This window comes from Symphalangus syndactylus, chromosome 14, assembly GCF_028878055.3.
Source record: "Symphalangus syndactylus isolate Jambi chromosome 14, NHGRI_mSymSyn1-v2.1_pri, whole genome shotgun sequence".
NCBI classification, from domain to species: domain Eukaryota; kingdom Metazoa; phylum Chordata; class Mammalia; order Primates; family Hylobatidae; genus Symphalangus; species Symphalangus syndactylus.
In genome coordinates, this window is record NC_072436.2 from 59,892,120 (window position 1) to 59,906,061 (window position 13,942).

Here is a 13,942-nt window from a genome sequence, read left to right on the forward strand (position 1 = left end):
GCAGCTACTGCAGAGAGAGTGTTTCAGAGCTGCTCAATTAAAAGTAAGCTTCAACTCTGTTAACCGAATGTTCAGAGCCCAAAGAAGTTTCACACAATGCTTCTGTGTAGTTTTTATTTGAAGATATTTCTTCTTCCACTATAGGCCCCTTAGTGCTCTGAATATCCACTTCCAGTTTCTACAGAGAGAGTGTTTCAGAACTGCTGAATCAAAAGTAAGCTTCAACTGTGTTAGCTGAATGCACAGAACAGAAAGAAATTTCACAGAATGCTTCTGTGTAGTTTTTATTTGAAGTTATTCCTTTTTCCACTATAGGCCCCTTAGCGCTCCGAATGTCCACTTGCACTTTCTACAGAAAGAGTGTTTCAGATGTGCACAATCCAAAGTAAGCTTCAAGTCTGCTAGTTGAAAGCGCAGAACAGAGAGAAGTTTCACAGAATACTTCTGTGTAGTTTTTATTGGAAGATATTCCTTTTTCCAATGTAGGCCCCTTAGCGATCGGAATGTCCACTTGCAGTTTCCGCAGAAGCGGTGTTTTAGAACTGCTGAATCAAAAGTAAGGCTCAACTCTGTTAGTTGAATGCAAAGAAGAGAAAGAAGTTTCACTGAATGCTTCTGTGTTGTTTTTATTTGAAGATATTCCTTTTTCAACTAAAGGATCCTAAGCCCTCCAAATGTCCACTTGCAGTTTCTACAGAAAGAGTGTTTCAGAACTGCTCAATGCAAAGCACAGTTCAACTCTTTTAGTTGAATGCACAGAACAGAAAGAAGTTTCACAGAATGCTTCTGTGTAGCTTTTATTTGAAGATACTCCTCTTTCCACTATAGGCCCTTTAGCGCTCCGATTGTCCACATGTAATTTCTACAGAAAGTTTGCTTCAGAACTGCTCACTAAAAGTAAGGTTCAACTCTGTTAGTTGAATGCACAGAACAGAAAGAAGTTTCGCAGAATGCTTCTCTGTAGTTTTTATTTGAAGATATTCCTTTTTCCAATAGAGGACCCTTGGCGCTCCAATTGTTCACTTGCAGTTTCCCCAGAAGGAGTGTTTCAGAACTTCTCAATCAAAAGAAATGTTAAATTCTGTTAGTTGAATGCACAGAACAGAAAGAAGTTTCGCAGAATGCTTCTGTGTAGTCTTTATTTGAAGTTATTCCTTTTTCCACTAAAGGCCCCTTAGCGCTCCGACTGTCCACTTGCACTTTCTACAGAAAGAGTGTTTCAGATGTGCACAATCCAAAGTAAGGTTCAACTCTGTTAGTTGAATGCAAAGAAGAGAAAGAAGTTTCACAGAATGCTTCTGTGTTGTTTTTATTTGAAGATATTCCTTTTTCCACTTAAGGATCCTAAGCCCTCCAAATGTCCACTTGCAGTTTCTACAGAAAGAGTGTTTCAGAACTGCTCAATGCAAAGTAAAGTTCAACTCTTTTAGCTGAATGCACAGAAAAGAAAGAAGTTTCACAGAATGTTTCTGTGTATCTTTTATTTGAAGATAGTCCTGTTTCCACTATAGGCCCTTTATCGCTCCGATTGTCCACTTGCAATTTCTACAGAAAGTGTGCTTCAGAACTGCTCATTAAAAAGTAAGGTTCAACTCTGTTAGTTGAATGCACAGAACAGAAAGAAGTTTCGCAGAATGCTTCTCTGTAGTTTTTATTTGAAGATATTCCTTTTTCCAATAGAGGACCCTTGGCGCTCCAATTGTTCACTTGCAGTTTCCCCAGAAGGAGTGTTTCAGAACTTCTCAATCAAAAGTAATGTTAAATCCTGTTAGTTGAATGCACAGAACAGAAAGAAGTTTCGCAGAATGCTTCTGTGTAGTTCTTACTTGAAGATATTCCTTTTTCCACTAAAGGCCCCTTAGCGCTCAGAATGTCCACTTGCAGCTACTGCAGAGAGAGTGTTTCAGAGCTGCTCAATTAAAAGTAAGCTTCAACTCTGTTAACCGAATGTTCAGAGCCCAAAGAAGTTTCACACAATGCTTCTGTGTAGTTTTTATTTGAAGATATTTCTTCTTCCACTATAGGCCCCTTAGTGCTCTGAATATCCACTTCCAGTTTCTACAGAGAGAGTGTTTCAGAACTGCTGAATCAAAAGTAAGCTTCAACTGTGTTAGTTGAATGCACAGAACAGAAAGAAATTTCACAGAATGCTTCTGTGTAGTTTTCACTTGAAGTTATTCCTTTTTCCAATATAGGCCCCTTAGCGCTCCGAATGTCCACTTGCACTTTCTACAGAAAGAGTGTTTCAGATGTGCACAATCCAAAGTAAGCTTCAAGTCTGCTAGTTGAAAGCGCAGAACAGAGAGAAGTTTCACAGAATACTTCTGTGTAGTTTTTATTGGAAGATATTCCTTTTTCCAATGTAGGCCCCTTAGCGATCGGAATGTCCACTTGCTGTTTCCGCAGAAGCAGTGTTTTAGAACTGCTGAATCAAAAGTAAGGCTCAACTCTGTTAGTTGAATGCAAAGAAGAGAAAGAAGTTTCACTGAATGCTTCTGTGTTGTTTTTATTTGAAGATATTCCTTTTTCAACTAAAGGATCCTAAGCCCTCCAAATGTCCACTTGCAGTTTCTACAGAAAGAGTGTTTCAGAACTGCTCAATGCAAAGTACAGTTCAACTCTTTTAGTTGAATGCACAGAACAGAAAGAAGTTTCACAGAATGCTTCTGTGTAGCTTTTATTTGAAGATACTCCTCTTTCCACTATAGGCCCTTTAGCGCTCCGATTGTCCACATGTAATTTCTACAGAAAGTTTGCTTCAGAACTGCTCACTAAAAAGTAAGGTTCAACTCTGTTAGTTGAATGCACAGAACAGAAAGAAGTTTCGCAGAATGCTTCTCTGTAGTTTTTATTTGAAGATATTCCTTTTTCCAATAGAGGACCCTTGGCGCTCCAATTGTTCACTTGCAGTTTCCCCAGAAGGAGTGTTTCAGAACTTCTCAATCAAAAGTAATGTTAAATTCTGTTAGTTGAATGCACAGAACAGAAAGAAGTTTCGCAGAATGCTTCTGTGTAGTTTTTATTTGAAGTTATTCCTTTTTCCACTATAGGCCCCTTAGCGCTCCGAATGTCCCCTTGCACTTTCTACAGAAAGAGTGTTTCAGATGTGCACAATCCAAAGTAAGGTTCAACTCTGTTAGTTGAATGCAAAGAAGAGAAAGAAGTTTCACAGAATGCTTCTGTGTTGTTTTTATTTGAAGATATTCCTTTTTCCACTTAAGGATCCTAAGCCCTCCAAATGTCCACTTGCAGTTTCTACAGAAAGAGTGTTTCAGAACTGCTCAATGCAAAGTAAAGTTCAACTCTTTTAGCTGAATGCACAGAAAAGAAAGAAGTTTCACAGAATGTTTCTGTGTAGCTTTTATTTGAAGATAGTCCTGTTTCCACTATAGGCCCTTTATCGCTCCGATTGTCCACTTGCAATTTCTACAGAAAGTGTGCTTCAGAACTGCTCATTAAAAAGTAAGGTTCAACTCTGTTAGTTGAATGCACAGAACAGAAAGAAGTTTCGCAGAATGCTTCTCTGTAGTTTTTATTTGAAGATATTCCTTTTTCCAATAGAGGACCCTTGGCGCTCCAATTGTTCACTTGCAGTTTCCCCAGAAGGAGTGTTTCAGAACTTCTCAATCAAAAGTAATGTTAAATCCTGTTAGTTGAATGCACAGAACAGAAAGAAGTTTCGCAGAATGCTTCTGTGTAGTTCTTACTTGAAGATATTCCTTTTTCCACTAAAGGCCCCTTAGCGCTCAGAATGTCCACTTGCAGCTACTGCAGAGAGAGTGTTTCAGAGCTGCTCAATTAAAAGTAAGCTTCAACTCTGTTAACCGAATGTTCAGAGCCCAAAGAAGTTTCACACAATGCTTCTGTGTAGTTTTTATTTGAAGATATTTCTTCTTCCACTATAGGCCCCTTAGTGCTCTGAATATCCACTTCCAGTTTCTACAGAGAGAGTGTTTCAGAACTGCTGAATCAAAAGTAAGCTTCAACTGTGTTAGTTGAATGCACAGAACAGAAAGAAATTTCACAGAATGCTTCTGTGTAGTTTTTATTTGAAGTTATTCCTTTTTCCACTATAGGCCCCTTAGCGCTCCGAATGTCCACTTGCACTTTCTACAGAAAGAGTGTTTCAGATGTGCACAATCCAAAGTAAGCTTCAAGTCTGCTAGTTGAAAGCGCAGAACAGAGAGAAGTTTCACAGAATACTTCTGTGTAGTTTTTATTGGAAGATATTCCTTTTTCCAATGTAGGCCCCTTAGCGATCGGAATGTCCACTTGCAGTTTCCGCAGAAGCAGTGTTTTAGAACTGCTGAATCAAAAGTAAGGCTCAACTCTGTTAGTTGAATGCAAAGAAGAGAAAGAAGTTTCACTGAATGCTTCTGTGTTGTTTTTATTTGAAGATATTCCTTTTTCAACTAAAGGATCCTAAGCCCTCCAAATGTCCACTTGCAGTTTCTACAGAAAGAGTGTTTCAGAACTGCTCAATGCAAAGTACAGTTCAACTCTTTTAGTTGAATGCACAGAACAGAAAGAAGTTTCACAGAATGCTTCTGTGTAGCTTTTATTTGAAGATACTCCTCTTTCCACTATAGGCCCTTTAGCGCTCCGATTGTCCACATGTAATTTCTACAGAAAGTTTGCTTCAGAACTGCTCACTAAAAAGTAAGGTTCAACTCTGTTAGTTGAATGCACAGAACAGAAAGAAGTTTCGCAGAATGCTTCTCTGTAGTTTTTATTTGAAGATATTCCTTTTTCCAATAGAGGACCCTTGGCGCTCCAATTGTTCACTTGCAGTTTCCCCAGAAGGAGTGTTTCTGAACTTCTCAATCAAAAGAAATGTTAAATTCTGTTAGTTGAATGCACAGAACAGAAAGAAGTTTCGCAGAATGCTTCTGTGTAGTCTTTATTTGAAGTTATTCCTTTTTCCACTAAAGGCCCCTTAGCGCTCCGACTGTCCACTTGCACTTTCTACAGAAAGAGTGTTTCAGATGTGCACAATCCAAAGTAAGGTTCAACTCTGTTAGTTGAATGCAAAGAAGAGAAAGAAGTTTCACAGAATGCTTCTGTGTTGTTTTTATTTGAAGATATTCCTTTTTCCACTTAAGGATCCTAAGCCCTCCAAATGTCCACTTGCAGTTTCTACAGAAAGAGTGTTTCAGAACTGCTCAATGCAAAGTAAAGTTCAACTCTTTTAGCTGAATGCACAGAAAAGAAAGAAGTTTCACAGAATGTTTCTGTGTAGCTTTTATTTGAAGATAGTCCTGTTTCCACTATAGGCCCTTTATCGCTCCGATTGTCCACTTGCAATTTCTACAGAAAGTGTGCTTCAGAACTGCTCATTAAAAAGTAAGGTTCAACTCTGTTAGTTGAATGCACAGAACAGAAAGAAGTTTCGCAGAATGCTTCTCTGTAGTTTTTATTTGAAGATATTCCTTTTTCCAATAGAGGACCCTTGGCGCTCCAATTGTTCACTTGCAGTTTCCCCAGAAGGAGTGTTTCAGAACTTCTCAATCAAAAGTAATGTTAAATCCTGTTAGTTGAATGCACAGAACAGAAAGAAGTTTCGCAGAATGCTTCTGTGTAGTTCTTACTTGAAGATATTCCTTTTTCCACTAAAGGCCCCTTAGCGCTCAGAATGTCCACTTGCAGCTACTGCAGAGAGAGTGTTTCAGAGCTGCTCAATTAAAAGTGAGCTTCAACTCTGTTAACCGAATGTTCAGAGCCCAAAGAAGTTTCACACAATGCTTCTGTGTAGTTTTTATTTGAAGATATTTCTTCTTCCACTATAGGCCCCTTAGTGCTCTGAATATCCACTTCCAGTTTCTACAGAGAGAGTGTTTCAGAACTGCTGAATCAAAAGTAAGCTTCAACTGTGTTAGCTGAATGCACAGAACAGAAAGAAATTTCACAGAATGCTTCTGTGTAGTTTTTATTTGAAGTTATTCCTTTTTCCACTATAGGCCCCTTAGCGCTCCGAATGTCCACTTGCACTTTCTACAGAAAGAGTGTTTCAGATGTGCACAATCCAAAGTAAGCTTCAAGTCTGCTAGTTGAAAGCGCAGAACAGAGAGAAGTTTCACAGAATACTTCTGTGTAGTTTTTATTGGAAGATATTCCTTTTTCCAATGTAGGCCCCTTAGCGATCGGAATGTCCACTTGCAGTTTCCGCAGAAGCAGTGTTTCAGAACTGCTGAATCAAAAGTAAGGCTCAATTCTGTTAGTTGAATGCAAAGAAGAGAAAGAAGTTTCACAGAATGCTTCTGTGTTGTTTTTATTTGAAGATATTCCTTTTTCAACTAAAGGATCCTAAGCCCTCCAAATGTCCACTTGCAGTTTCTACAGAAAGAGTGTTTCAGAACTGCTCAATGCAAAGTACAGTTCAACTCTTTTAGTTGAATGCACAGAACAGAAAGAAGTTTCACAGAATGCTTCTGTGTAGCTTTTATTTGAAGATACTCCTCTTTCCACTATAGGCCCTTTAGCGCTCCGATTGTCCACATGTAATTTCTACAGAAAGTTTGCTTCAGAACTGCTCACTAAAAAGTAAGGTTCAACTCTGTTAGTTGAATGCACAGAACAGAAAGAAGTTTCGCAGAATGCTTCTCTGTAGTTTTTATTTGAAGATATTCCTTTTTCCAATAGAGGACCCTTGGCGCTCCAATTGTTCACTTGCAGTTTCCCCAGAAGGAGTGTTTCAGAACTTCTCAATCAAAAGTAATGTTAAATTCTGTTAGTTGAATGCACAGAACAGAAAGAAGTTTCGCAGAATGCTTCTGTGTAGTTTTTATTTGAAGTTATTCCTTTTTCCACTATAGGCCCCTTAGCGCTCCGAATGTCCACTTGCACTTTCTACAGAAAGAGTGTTTCAGATGTGCACAATCCAAAGTAAGGTTCAACTCTGTTAGTTGAATGCAAAGAAGAGAAAGAAGTTTCACAGAATGCTTCTGTGTTGTTTTTATTTGAAGATATTCCTTTTTCCACTTAAGGATCCTAAGCCCTCCAAATGTCCACTTGCAGTTTCTACAGAAAGAGTGTTTCAGAACTGCTCAATGCAAAGTAAAGTTCAACTCTTTTAGCTGAATGCACAGAAAAGAAAGAAGTTTCACAGAATGTTTCTGTGTAGCTTTTATTTGAAGATAGTCCTGTTTCCACTATAGGCCCTTTATCGCTCCGATTGTCCACTTGCAATTTCTACAGAAAGTGTGCTTCAGAACTGCTCATTAAAAAGTAAGGTTCAACTCTGTTAGTTGAATGCACAGAACAGAAAGAAGTTTCGCAGAATGCTTCTCTGTAGTTTTTATTTGAAGATATTCATTTTTCCAATAGAGGACCCTTGGCGCTCCAATTGTTCACTTGCAGTTTCCCCAGAAGGAGTGTTTCAGAACTTCTCAATCAAAAGTAATGTTAAATCCTGTTAGTTGAATGCACAGAACAGAAAGAAGTTTCGCAGAATGCTTCTGTGTAGTTCTTACTTGAAGATATTCCTTTTTCCACTAAAGGCCCCTTAGCGCTCAGAATGTCCACTTGCAGCTACTGCAGAGAGAGTGTTTCAGAGCTGCTCAATTAAAAGTGAGCTTCAACTCTGTTAACCGAATGTTCAGAGCCCAAAGAAGTTTCACACAATGCTTCTGTGTAGTTTTTATTTGAAGATATTTCTTCTTCCACTATAGGCCCCTTAGTGCTCTGAATATCCACTTCCAGTTTCTACAGAGAGAGTGTTTCAGAACTGCTGAATCAAAAGTAAGCTTCAACTGTGTTAGCTGAATGCACAGAACAGAAAGAAATTTCACAGAATGCTTCTGTGTAGTTTTTATTTGAAGTTATTCCTTTTTCCACTATAGGCCCCTTAGCGCTCCGAATGTCCACTTGCACTTTCTACAGAAAGAGTGTTTCAGATGTGCACAATCCAAAGTAAGCTTCAAGTCTGCTAGTTGAAAGCGCAGAACAGAGAGAAGTTTCACAGAATACTTCTGTGTAGTTTTTATTGGAAGATATTCCTTTTTCCAATGTAGGCCCCTTAGCGATCGGAATGTCCACTTGCAGTTTCCGCAGAAGCAGTGTTTCAGAACTGCTGAATCAAAAGTAAGGCTCAATTCTGTTAGTTGAATGCAAAGAAGAGAAAGAAGTTTCACTGAATGCTTCTGTGTTGTTTTTATTTGAAGATATTCCTTTTTCAACTAAAGGATCCTAAGCCCTCCAAATGTCCACTTGCAGTTTCTACAGAAAGAGTGTTTCAGAACTGCTCAATGCAAAGTACAGTTCAACTCTTTTAGTTGAATGCACAGAACAGAAAGAAGTTTCACAGAATGCTTCTGTGTAGCTTTTATTTGAAGATACTCCTCTTTCCACTATAGGCCCTTTAGCGCTCCGATTGTCCACATGTAATTTCTACAGAAAGTTTGCTTCAGAACTGCTCACTAAAAAGTAAGGTTCAACTCTGTTAGTTGAATGCACAGAACAGAAAGAAGTTTCGCAGAATGCTTCTCTGTAGTTTTTATTTGAAGATATTCCTTTTTCCAATAGAGGACCCTTGGCGCTCCAATTGTTCACTTGCAGTTTCCCCAGAAGGAGTGTTTCAGAACTTCTCAATCAAAAGTAATGTTAAATTCTGTTAGTTGAATGCACAGAACAGAAAGAAGTTTCGCAGAATGCTTCTGTGTAGTTTTTATTTGAAGTTATTCCTTTTTCCACTATAGGCCCCTTAGCGCTCCGAATGTCCACTTGCACTTTCTACAGAAAGAGTGTTTCAGATGTGCACAATCCAAAGTAAGGTTCAACTCTGTTAGTTGAATGCAAAGAAGAGAAAGAAGTTTCACAGAATGCTTCTGTGTTGTTTTTATTTGAAGATATTCCTTTTTCCACTTAAGGATCCTAAGCCCTCCAAATGTCCACTTGCAGTTTCTACAGAAAGAGTGTTTCAGAACTGCTCAATGCAAAGTAAAGTTCAACTCTTTTAGCTGAATGCACAGAAAAGAAAGAAGTTTCACAGAATGTTTCTGTGTAGCTTTTATTTGAAGATAGTCCTGTTTCCACTATAGGCCCTTTATCGCTCCGATTGTCCACTTGCAATTTCTACAGAAAGTGTGCTTCAGAACTGCTCATTAAAAAGTAAGGTTCAACTCTGTTAGTTGAATGCACAGAACAGAAAGAAGTTTCGCAGAATGCTTCTCTGTAGTTTTTATTTGAAGATATTCCTTTTTCCAATAGAGGACCCTTGGCGCTCCAATTGTTCACTTGCAGTTTCCCCAGAAGGAGTGTTTCAGAACTTCTCAATCAAAAGTAATGTTCAATCCTGTTAGTTGAATGCACAGAACAGAAAGAAGTTTCGCAGAATGCTTCTGTGTAGTTCTTACTTGAAGATATTCCTTTTTCCACTAAAGGCCCCTTAGCGCTCAGAATGTCCACTTGCAGCTACTGCAGAGAGAGTGTTTCAGAGCTGCTCAATTAAAAGTAAGCTTCAACTCTGTTAACCGAATGTTCAGAGCCCAAAGAAGTTTCACACAATGCTTCTGTGTAGTTTTTATTTGAAGATATTTCTTCTTCCACTATAGGCCCCTTAGTGCTCTGAATATCCACTTCCAGTTTCTACAGAGAGAGTGTTTCAGAACTGCTGAATCAAAAGTAAGCTTCAACTGTGTTAGTTGAATGCACAGAACAGAAAGAAATTTCACAGAATGCTTCTGTGTAGTTTTTATTTGAAGTTATTCCTTTTTCCACTATAGGCCCCTTAGCGCTCCGAATGTCCACTTGCACTTTCTACAGAAAGAGTGTTTCAGATGTGCACAATCCAAAGTAAGCTTCAAGTCTGCTAGTTGAAAGCGCAGAACAGAGAGAAGTTTCACAGAATACTTCTGTGTAGTTTTTATTGGAAGATATTCCTTTTTCCAATGTAGGCCCCTTAGCGATCGGAATGTCCACTTGCAGTTTCCGCAGAAGCAGTGTTTTAGAACTGCTGAATCAAAAGTAAGGCTCAACTCTGTTAGTTGAATGCAAAGAAGAGAAAGAAGTTTCACTGAATGCTTCTGTGTTGTTTTTATTTGAAGATATTCCTTTTTCAACTAAAGGATCCTAAGCCCTCCAAATGTCCACTTGCAGTTTCTACAGAAAGAGTGTTTCAGAACTGCTCAATGCAAAGTACAGTTCAACTCTTTTAGTTGAATGCACAGAACAGAAAGAAGTTTCACAGAATGCTTCTGTGTAGGTTTTATTTGAAGATACTCCTCTTTCCACTATAGGCCCTTTAGCGCTCCGATTGTCCACATGTAATTTCTACAGAAAGTTTGCTTCAGAACTGCTCACTAAAAAGTAAGGTTCAACTCTGTTAGTTGAATGCACAGAACAGAAAGAAGTTTCGCAGAATGCTTCTCTGTAGTTTTTATTTGAAGATATTCCTTTTTCCAATAGAGGACCCTTGGCGCTCCAATTGTTCACTTGCAGTTTCCCCAGAAGGAGTGTTTCAGAACTTCTCAATCAAAAGAAATGTTAAATTCTGTTAGTTGAATGCACAGAACAGAAAGAAGTTTCGCAGAATGCTTCTGTGTAGTCTTTATTTGAAGTTATTCCTTTTTCCACTAAAGGCCCCTTAGCGCTCCGACTGTCCACTTGCACTTTCTACAGAAAGAGTGTTTCAGATGTGCACAATCCAAAGTAAGGTTCAACTCTGTTAGTTGAATGCAAAGAAGAGAAAGAAGTTTCACAGAATGCTTCTGTGTTGTTTTTATTTGAAGATATTCCTTTTTCCACTTAAGGATCCTAAGCCCTCCAAATGTCCACTTGCAGTTTCTACAGAAAGAGTGTTTCAGAACTGCTCAATGCAAAGTAAAGTTCAACTCTTTTAGCTGAATGCACAGAAAAGAAAGAAGTTTCACAGAATGTTTCTGTGTAGCTTTTATTTGAAGATAGTCCTGTTTCCACTATAGGCCCTTTATCGCTCCGATTGTCCACTTGCAATTTCTACAGAAAGTGTGCTTCAGAACTGCTCATTAAAAAGTAAGGTTCAACTCTGTTAGTTGAATGCACAGAACAGAAAGAAGTTTCGCAGAATGCTTCTCTGTAGTTTTTATTTGAAGATATTCCTTTTTCCAATAGAGGACCCTTGGCGCTCCAATTGTTCACTTGCAGTTTCCCCAGAAGGAGTGTTTCAGAACTTCTCAATCAAAAGTAATGTTCAATCCTGTTAGTTGAATGCACAGAACAGAAAGAAGTTTCGCAGAATGCTTCTGTGTAGTTCTTACTTGAAGATATTCCTTTTTCCACTAAAGGCCCCTTAGCGCTCAGAATGTCCACTTGCAGCTACTGCAGAGAGAGTGTTTCAGAGCTGCTCAATTAAAAGTGAGCTTCAACTCTGTTAACCGAATGTTCAGAGCCCAAAGAAGTTTCACACAATGCTTCTGTGTAGTTTTTATTTGAAGATATTTCTTCTTCCACTATAGGCCCCTTAGTGCTCTGAATATCCACTTCCAGTTTCTACAGAGAGAGTGTTTCAGAACTGCTGAATCAAAAGTAAGCTTCAACTGTGTTAGCTGAATGCACAGAACAGAAAGAAATTTCACAGAATGCTTCTGTGTAGTTTTTATTTGAAGTTATTCCTTTTTCCACTATAGGCCCCTTAGCGCTCCGAATGTCCACTTGCACTTTCTACAGAAAGAGTGTTTCAGATGTGCACAATCCAAAGTAAGCTTCAAGTCTGCTAGTTGAAAGCGCAGAACAGAGAGAAGTTTCACAGAATACTTCTGTGTAGTTTTTATTGGAAGATATTCCTTTTTCCAATGTAGGCCCCTTAGCGATCGGAATGTCCACTTGCAGTTTCCGCAGAAGCAGTGTTTCAGAACTGCTGAATCAAAAGTAAGGCTCAATTCTGTTAGTTGAATGCAAAGAAGAGAAAGAAGTTTCACTGAATGCTTCTGTGTTGTTTTTATTTGAAGATATTCCTTTTTCAACTAAAGGATCCTAAGCCCTCCAAATGTCCACTTGCAGTTTCTACAGAAAGAGTGTTTCAGAACTGCTCAATGCAAAGTACAGTTCAACTCTTTTAGTTGAATGCACAGAACAGAAAGAAGTTTCACAGAATGCTTCTGTGTAGCTTTTATTTGAAGATACTCCTCTTTCCACTATAGGCCCTTTAGCGCTCCGATTGTCCACATGTAATTTCTACAGAAAGTTTGCTTCAGAACTGCTCACTAAAAAGTAAGGTTCAACTCTGTTAGTTGAATGCACAGAACAGAAAGAAGTTTCGCAGAATGCTTCTCTGTAGTTTTTATTTGAAGATATTCCTTTTTCCAATAGAGGACCCTTGGCGCTCCAATTGTTCACTTGCAGTTTCCCCAGAAGGAGTGTTTCAGAACTTCTCAATCAAAAGTAATGTTAAATTCTGTTAGTTGAATGCACAGAACAGAAAGAAGTTTCGCAGAATGCTTCTGTGTAGTTTTTATTTGAAGTTATTCCTTTTTCCACTATAGGCCCCTTAGCGCTCCGAATGTCCACTTGCACTTTCTACAGAAAGAGTTTTTCAGATGTGCACAATCCAAAGTAAGGTTCAACTCTGTTAGTTGAATGCAAAGAAGAGAAAGAAGTTTCACAGAATGCTTCTGTGTTGTTTTTATTTGAAGATATTCCTTTTTCCACTTAAGGATCCTAAGCCCTCCAAATGTCCACTTGCAGTTTCTACAGAAAGAGTGTTTCAGAACTGCTCAATGCAAAGTAAAGTTCAACTCTTTTAGCTGAATGCACAGAAAAGAAAGAAGTTTCACAGAATGTTTCTGTGTAGCTTTTATTTGAAGATAGTCCTGTTTCCACTATAGGCCCTTTATCGCTCCGATTGTCCACTTGCAATTTCTACAGAAAGTGTGCTTCAGAACTGCTCATTAAAAAGTAAGGTTCAACTCTGTTAGTTGAATGCACAGAACAGAAAGAAGTTTCGCAGAATGCTTCTCTGTAGTTTTTATTTGAAGATATTCCTTTTTCCAATAGAGGACCCTTGGCGCTCCAATTGTTCACTTGCAGTTTCCCCAGAAGGAGTGTTTCAGAACTTCTCAATCAAAAGTAATGTTAAATCCTGTTAGTTGAATGCACAGAACAGAAAGAAGTTTCGCAGAATGCTTCTGTGTAGTTCTTACTTGAAGATATACCTTTTTCCACTAAAGGCCCCTTAGCGCTCAGAATGTCCACTTGCAGCTACTGCAGAGAGAGTGTTTCAGAGCTGCTCAATTAAAAGTGAGCTTCAACTCTATTAACCGAATGTTCAGAGCCCAAAGAAGTTTCACACAATGCTTCTGTGTAGTTTTTATTTGAAGATATTTCTTCTTCCACTATAGGCCCCTTAGTGCTCTGAATATCCACTTCCAGTTTCTACAGAGAGAGTGTTTCAGAACTGCTGAATCAAAAGTAAGCTTCAACTGTGTTAGCTGAATGCACAGAACAGAAAGAAATTTCACAGAATGCTTCTGTGTAGTTTTTATTTGAAGTTATTCCTTTTTCCACTATAGGCCCCTTAGCGCTCCGAATGTCCACTTGCACTTTCTACAGAAAGAGTGTTTCAGATGTGCACAATCCAAAGTAAGCTTCAAGTCTGCTAGTTGAAAGCGCAGAACAGAGAGAAGTTTCACAGAATACTTCTGTGTAGTTTTTATTGGAAGATATTCCTTTTTCCAATGTAGGCCCCTTAGCGATCGGAATGTCCACTTGAAGTTTCCGCAGAAGCAGTGTTTCAGAACTGCTGAATCAAAAGTAAGGCTCAATTCTGTTAGTTGAATGCAAAGAAGAGAAAGAAGTTTCACTGAATGCTTCTGTGTTGTTTTTATTTGAAGATATTCCTTTTTCAACTAAAGGATCCTAAGCCCTCCAAATGTCCACTTGCAGTTTCTACAGAAAGAGTGTTTCAGAACTGCTCAATGCAAAGTACAGTTCAACTCTTTTAGTTGAATGCACAGAACAGAAAGAAGTTTCA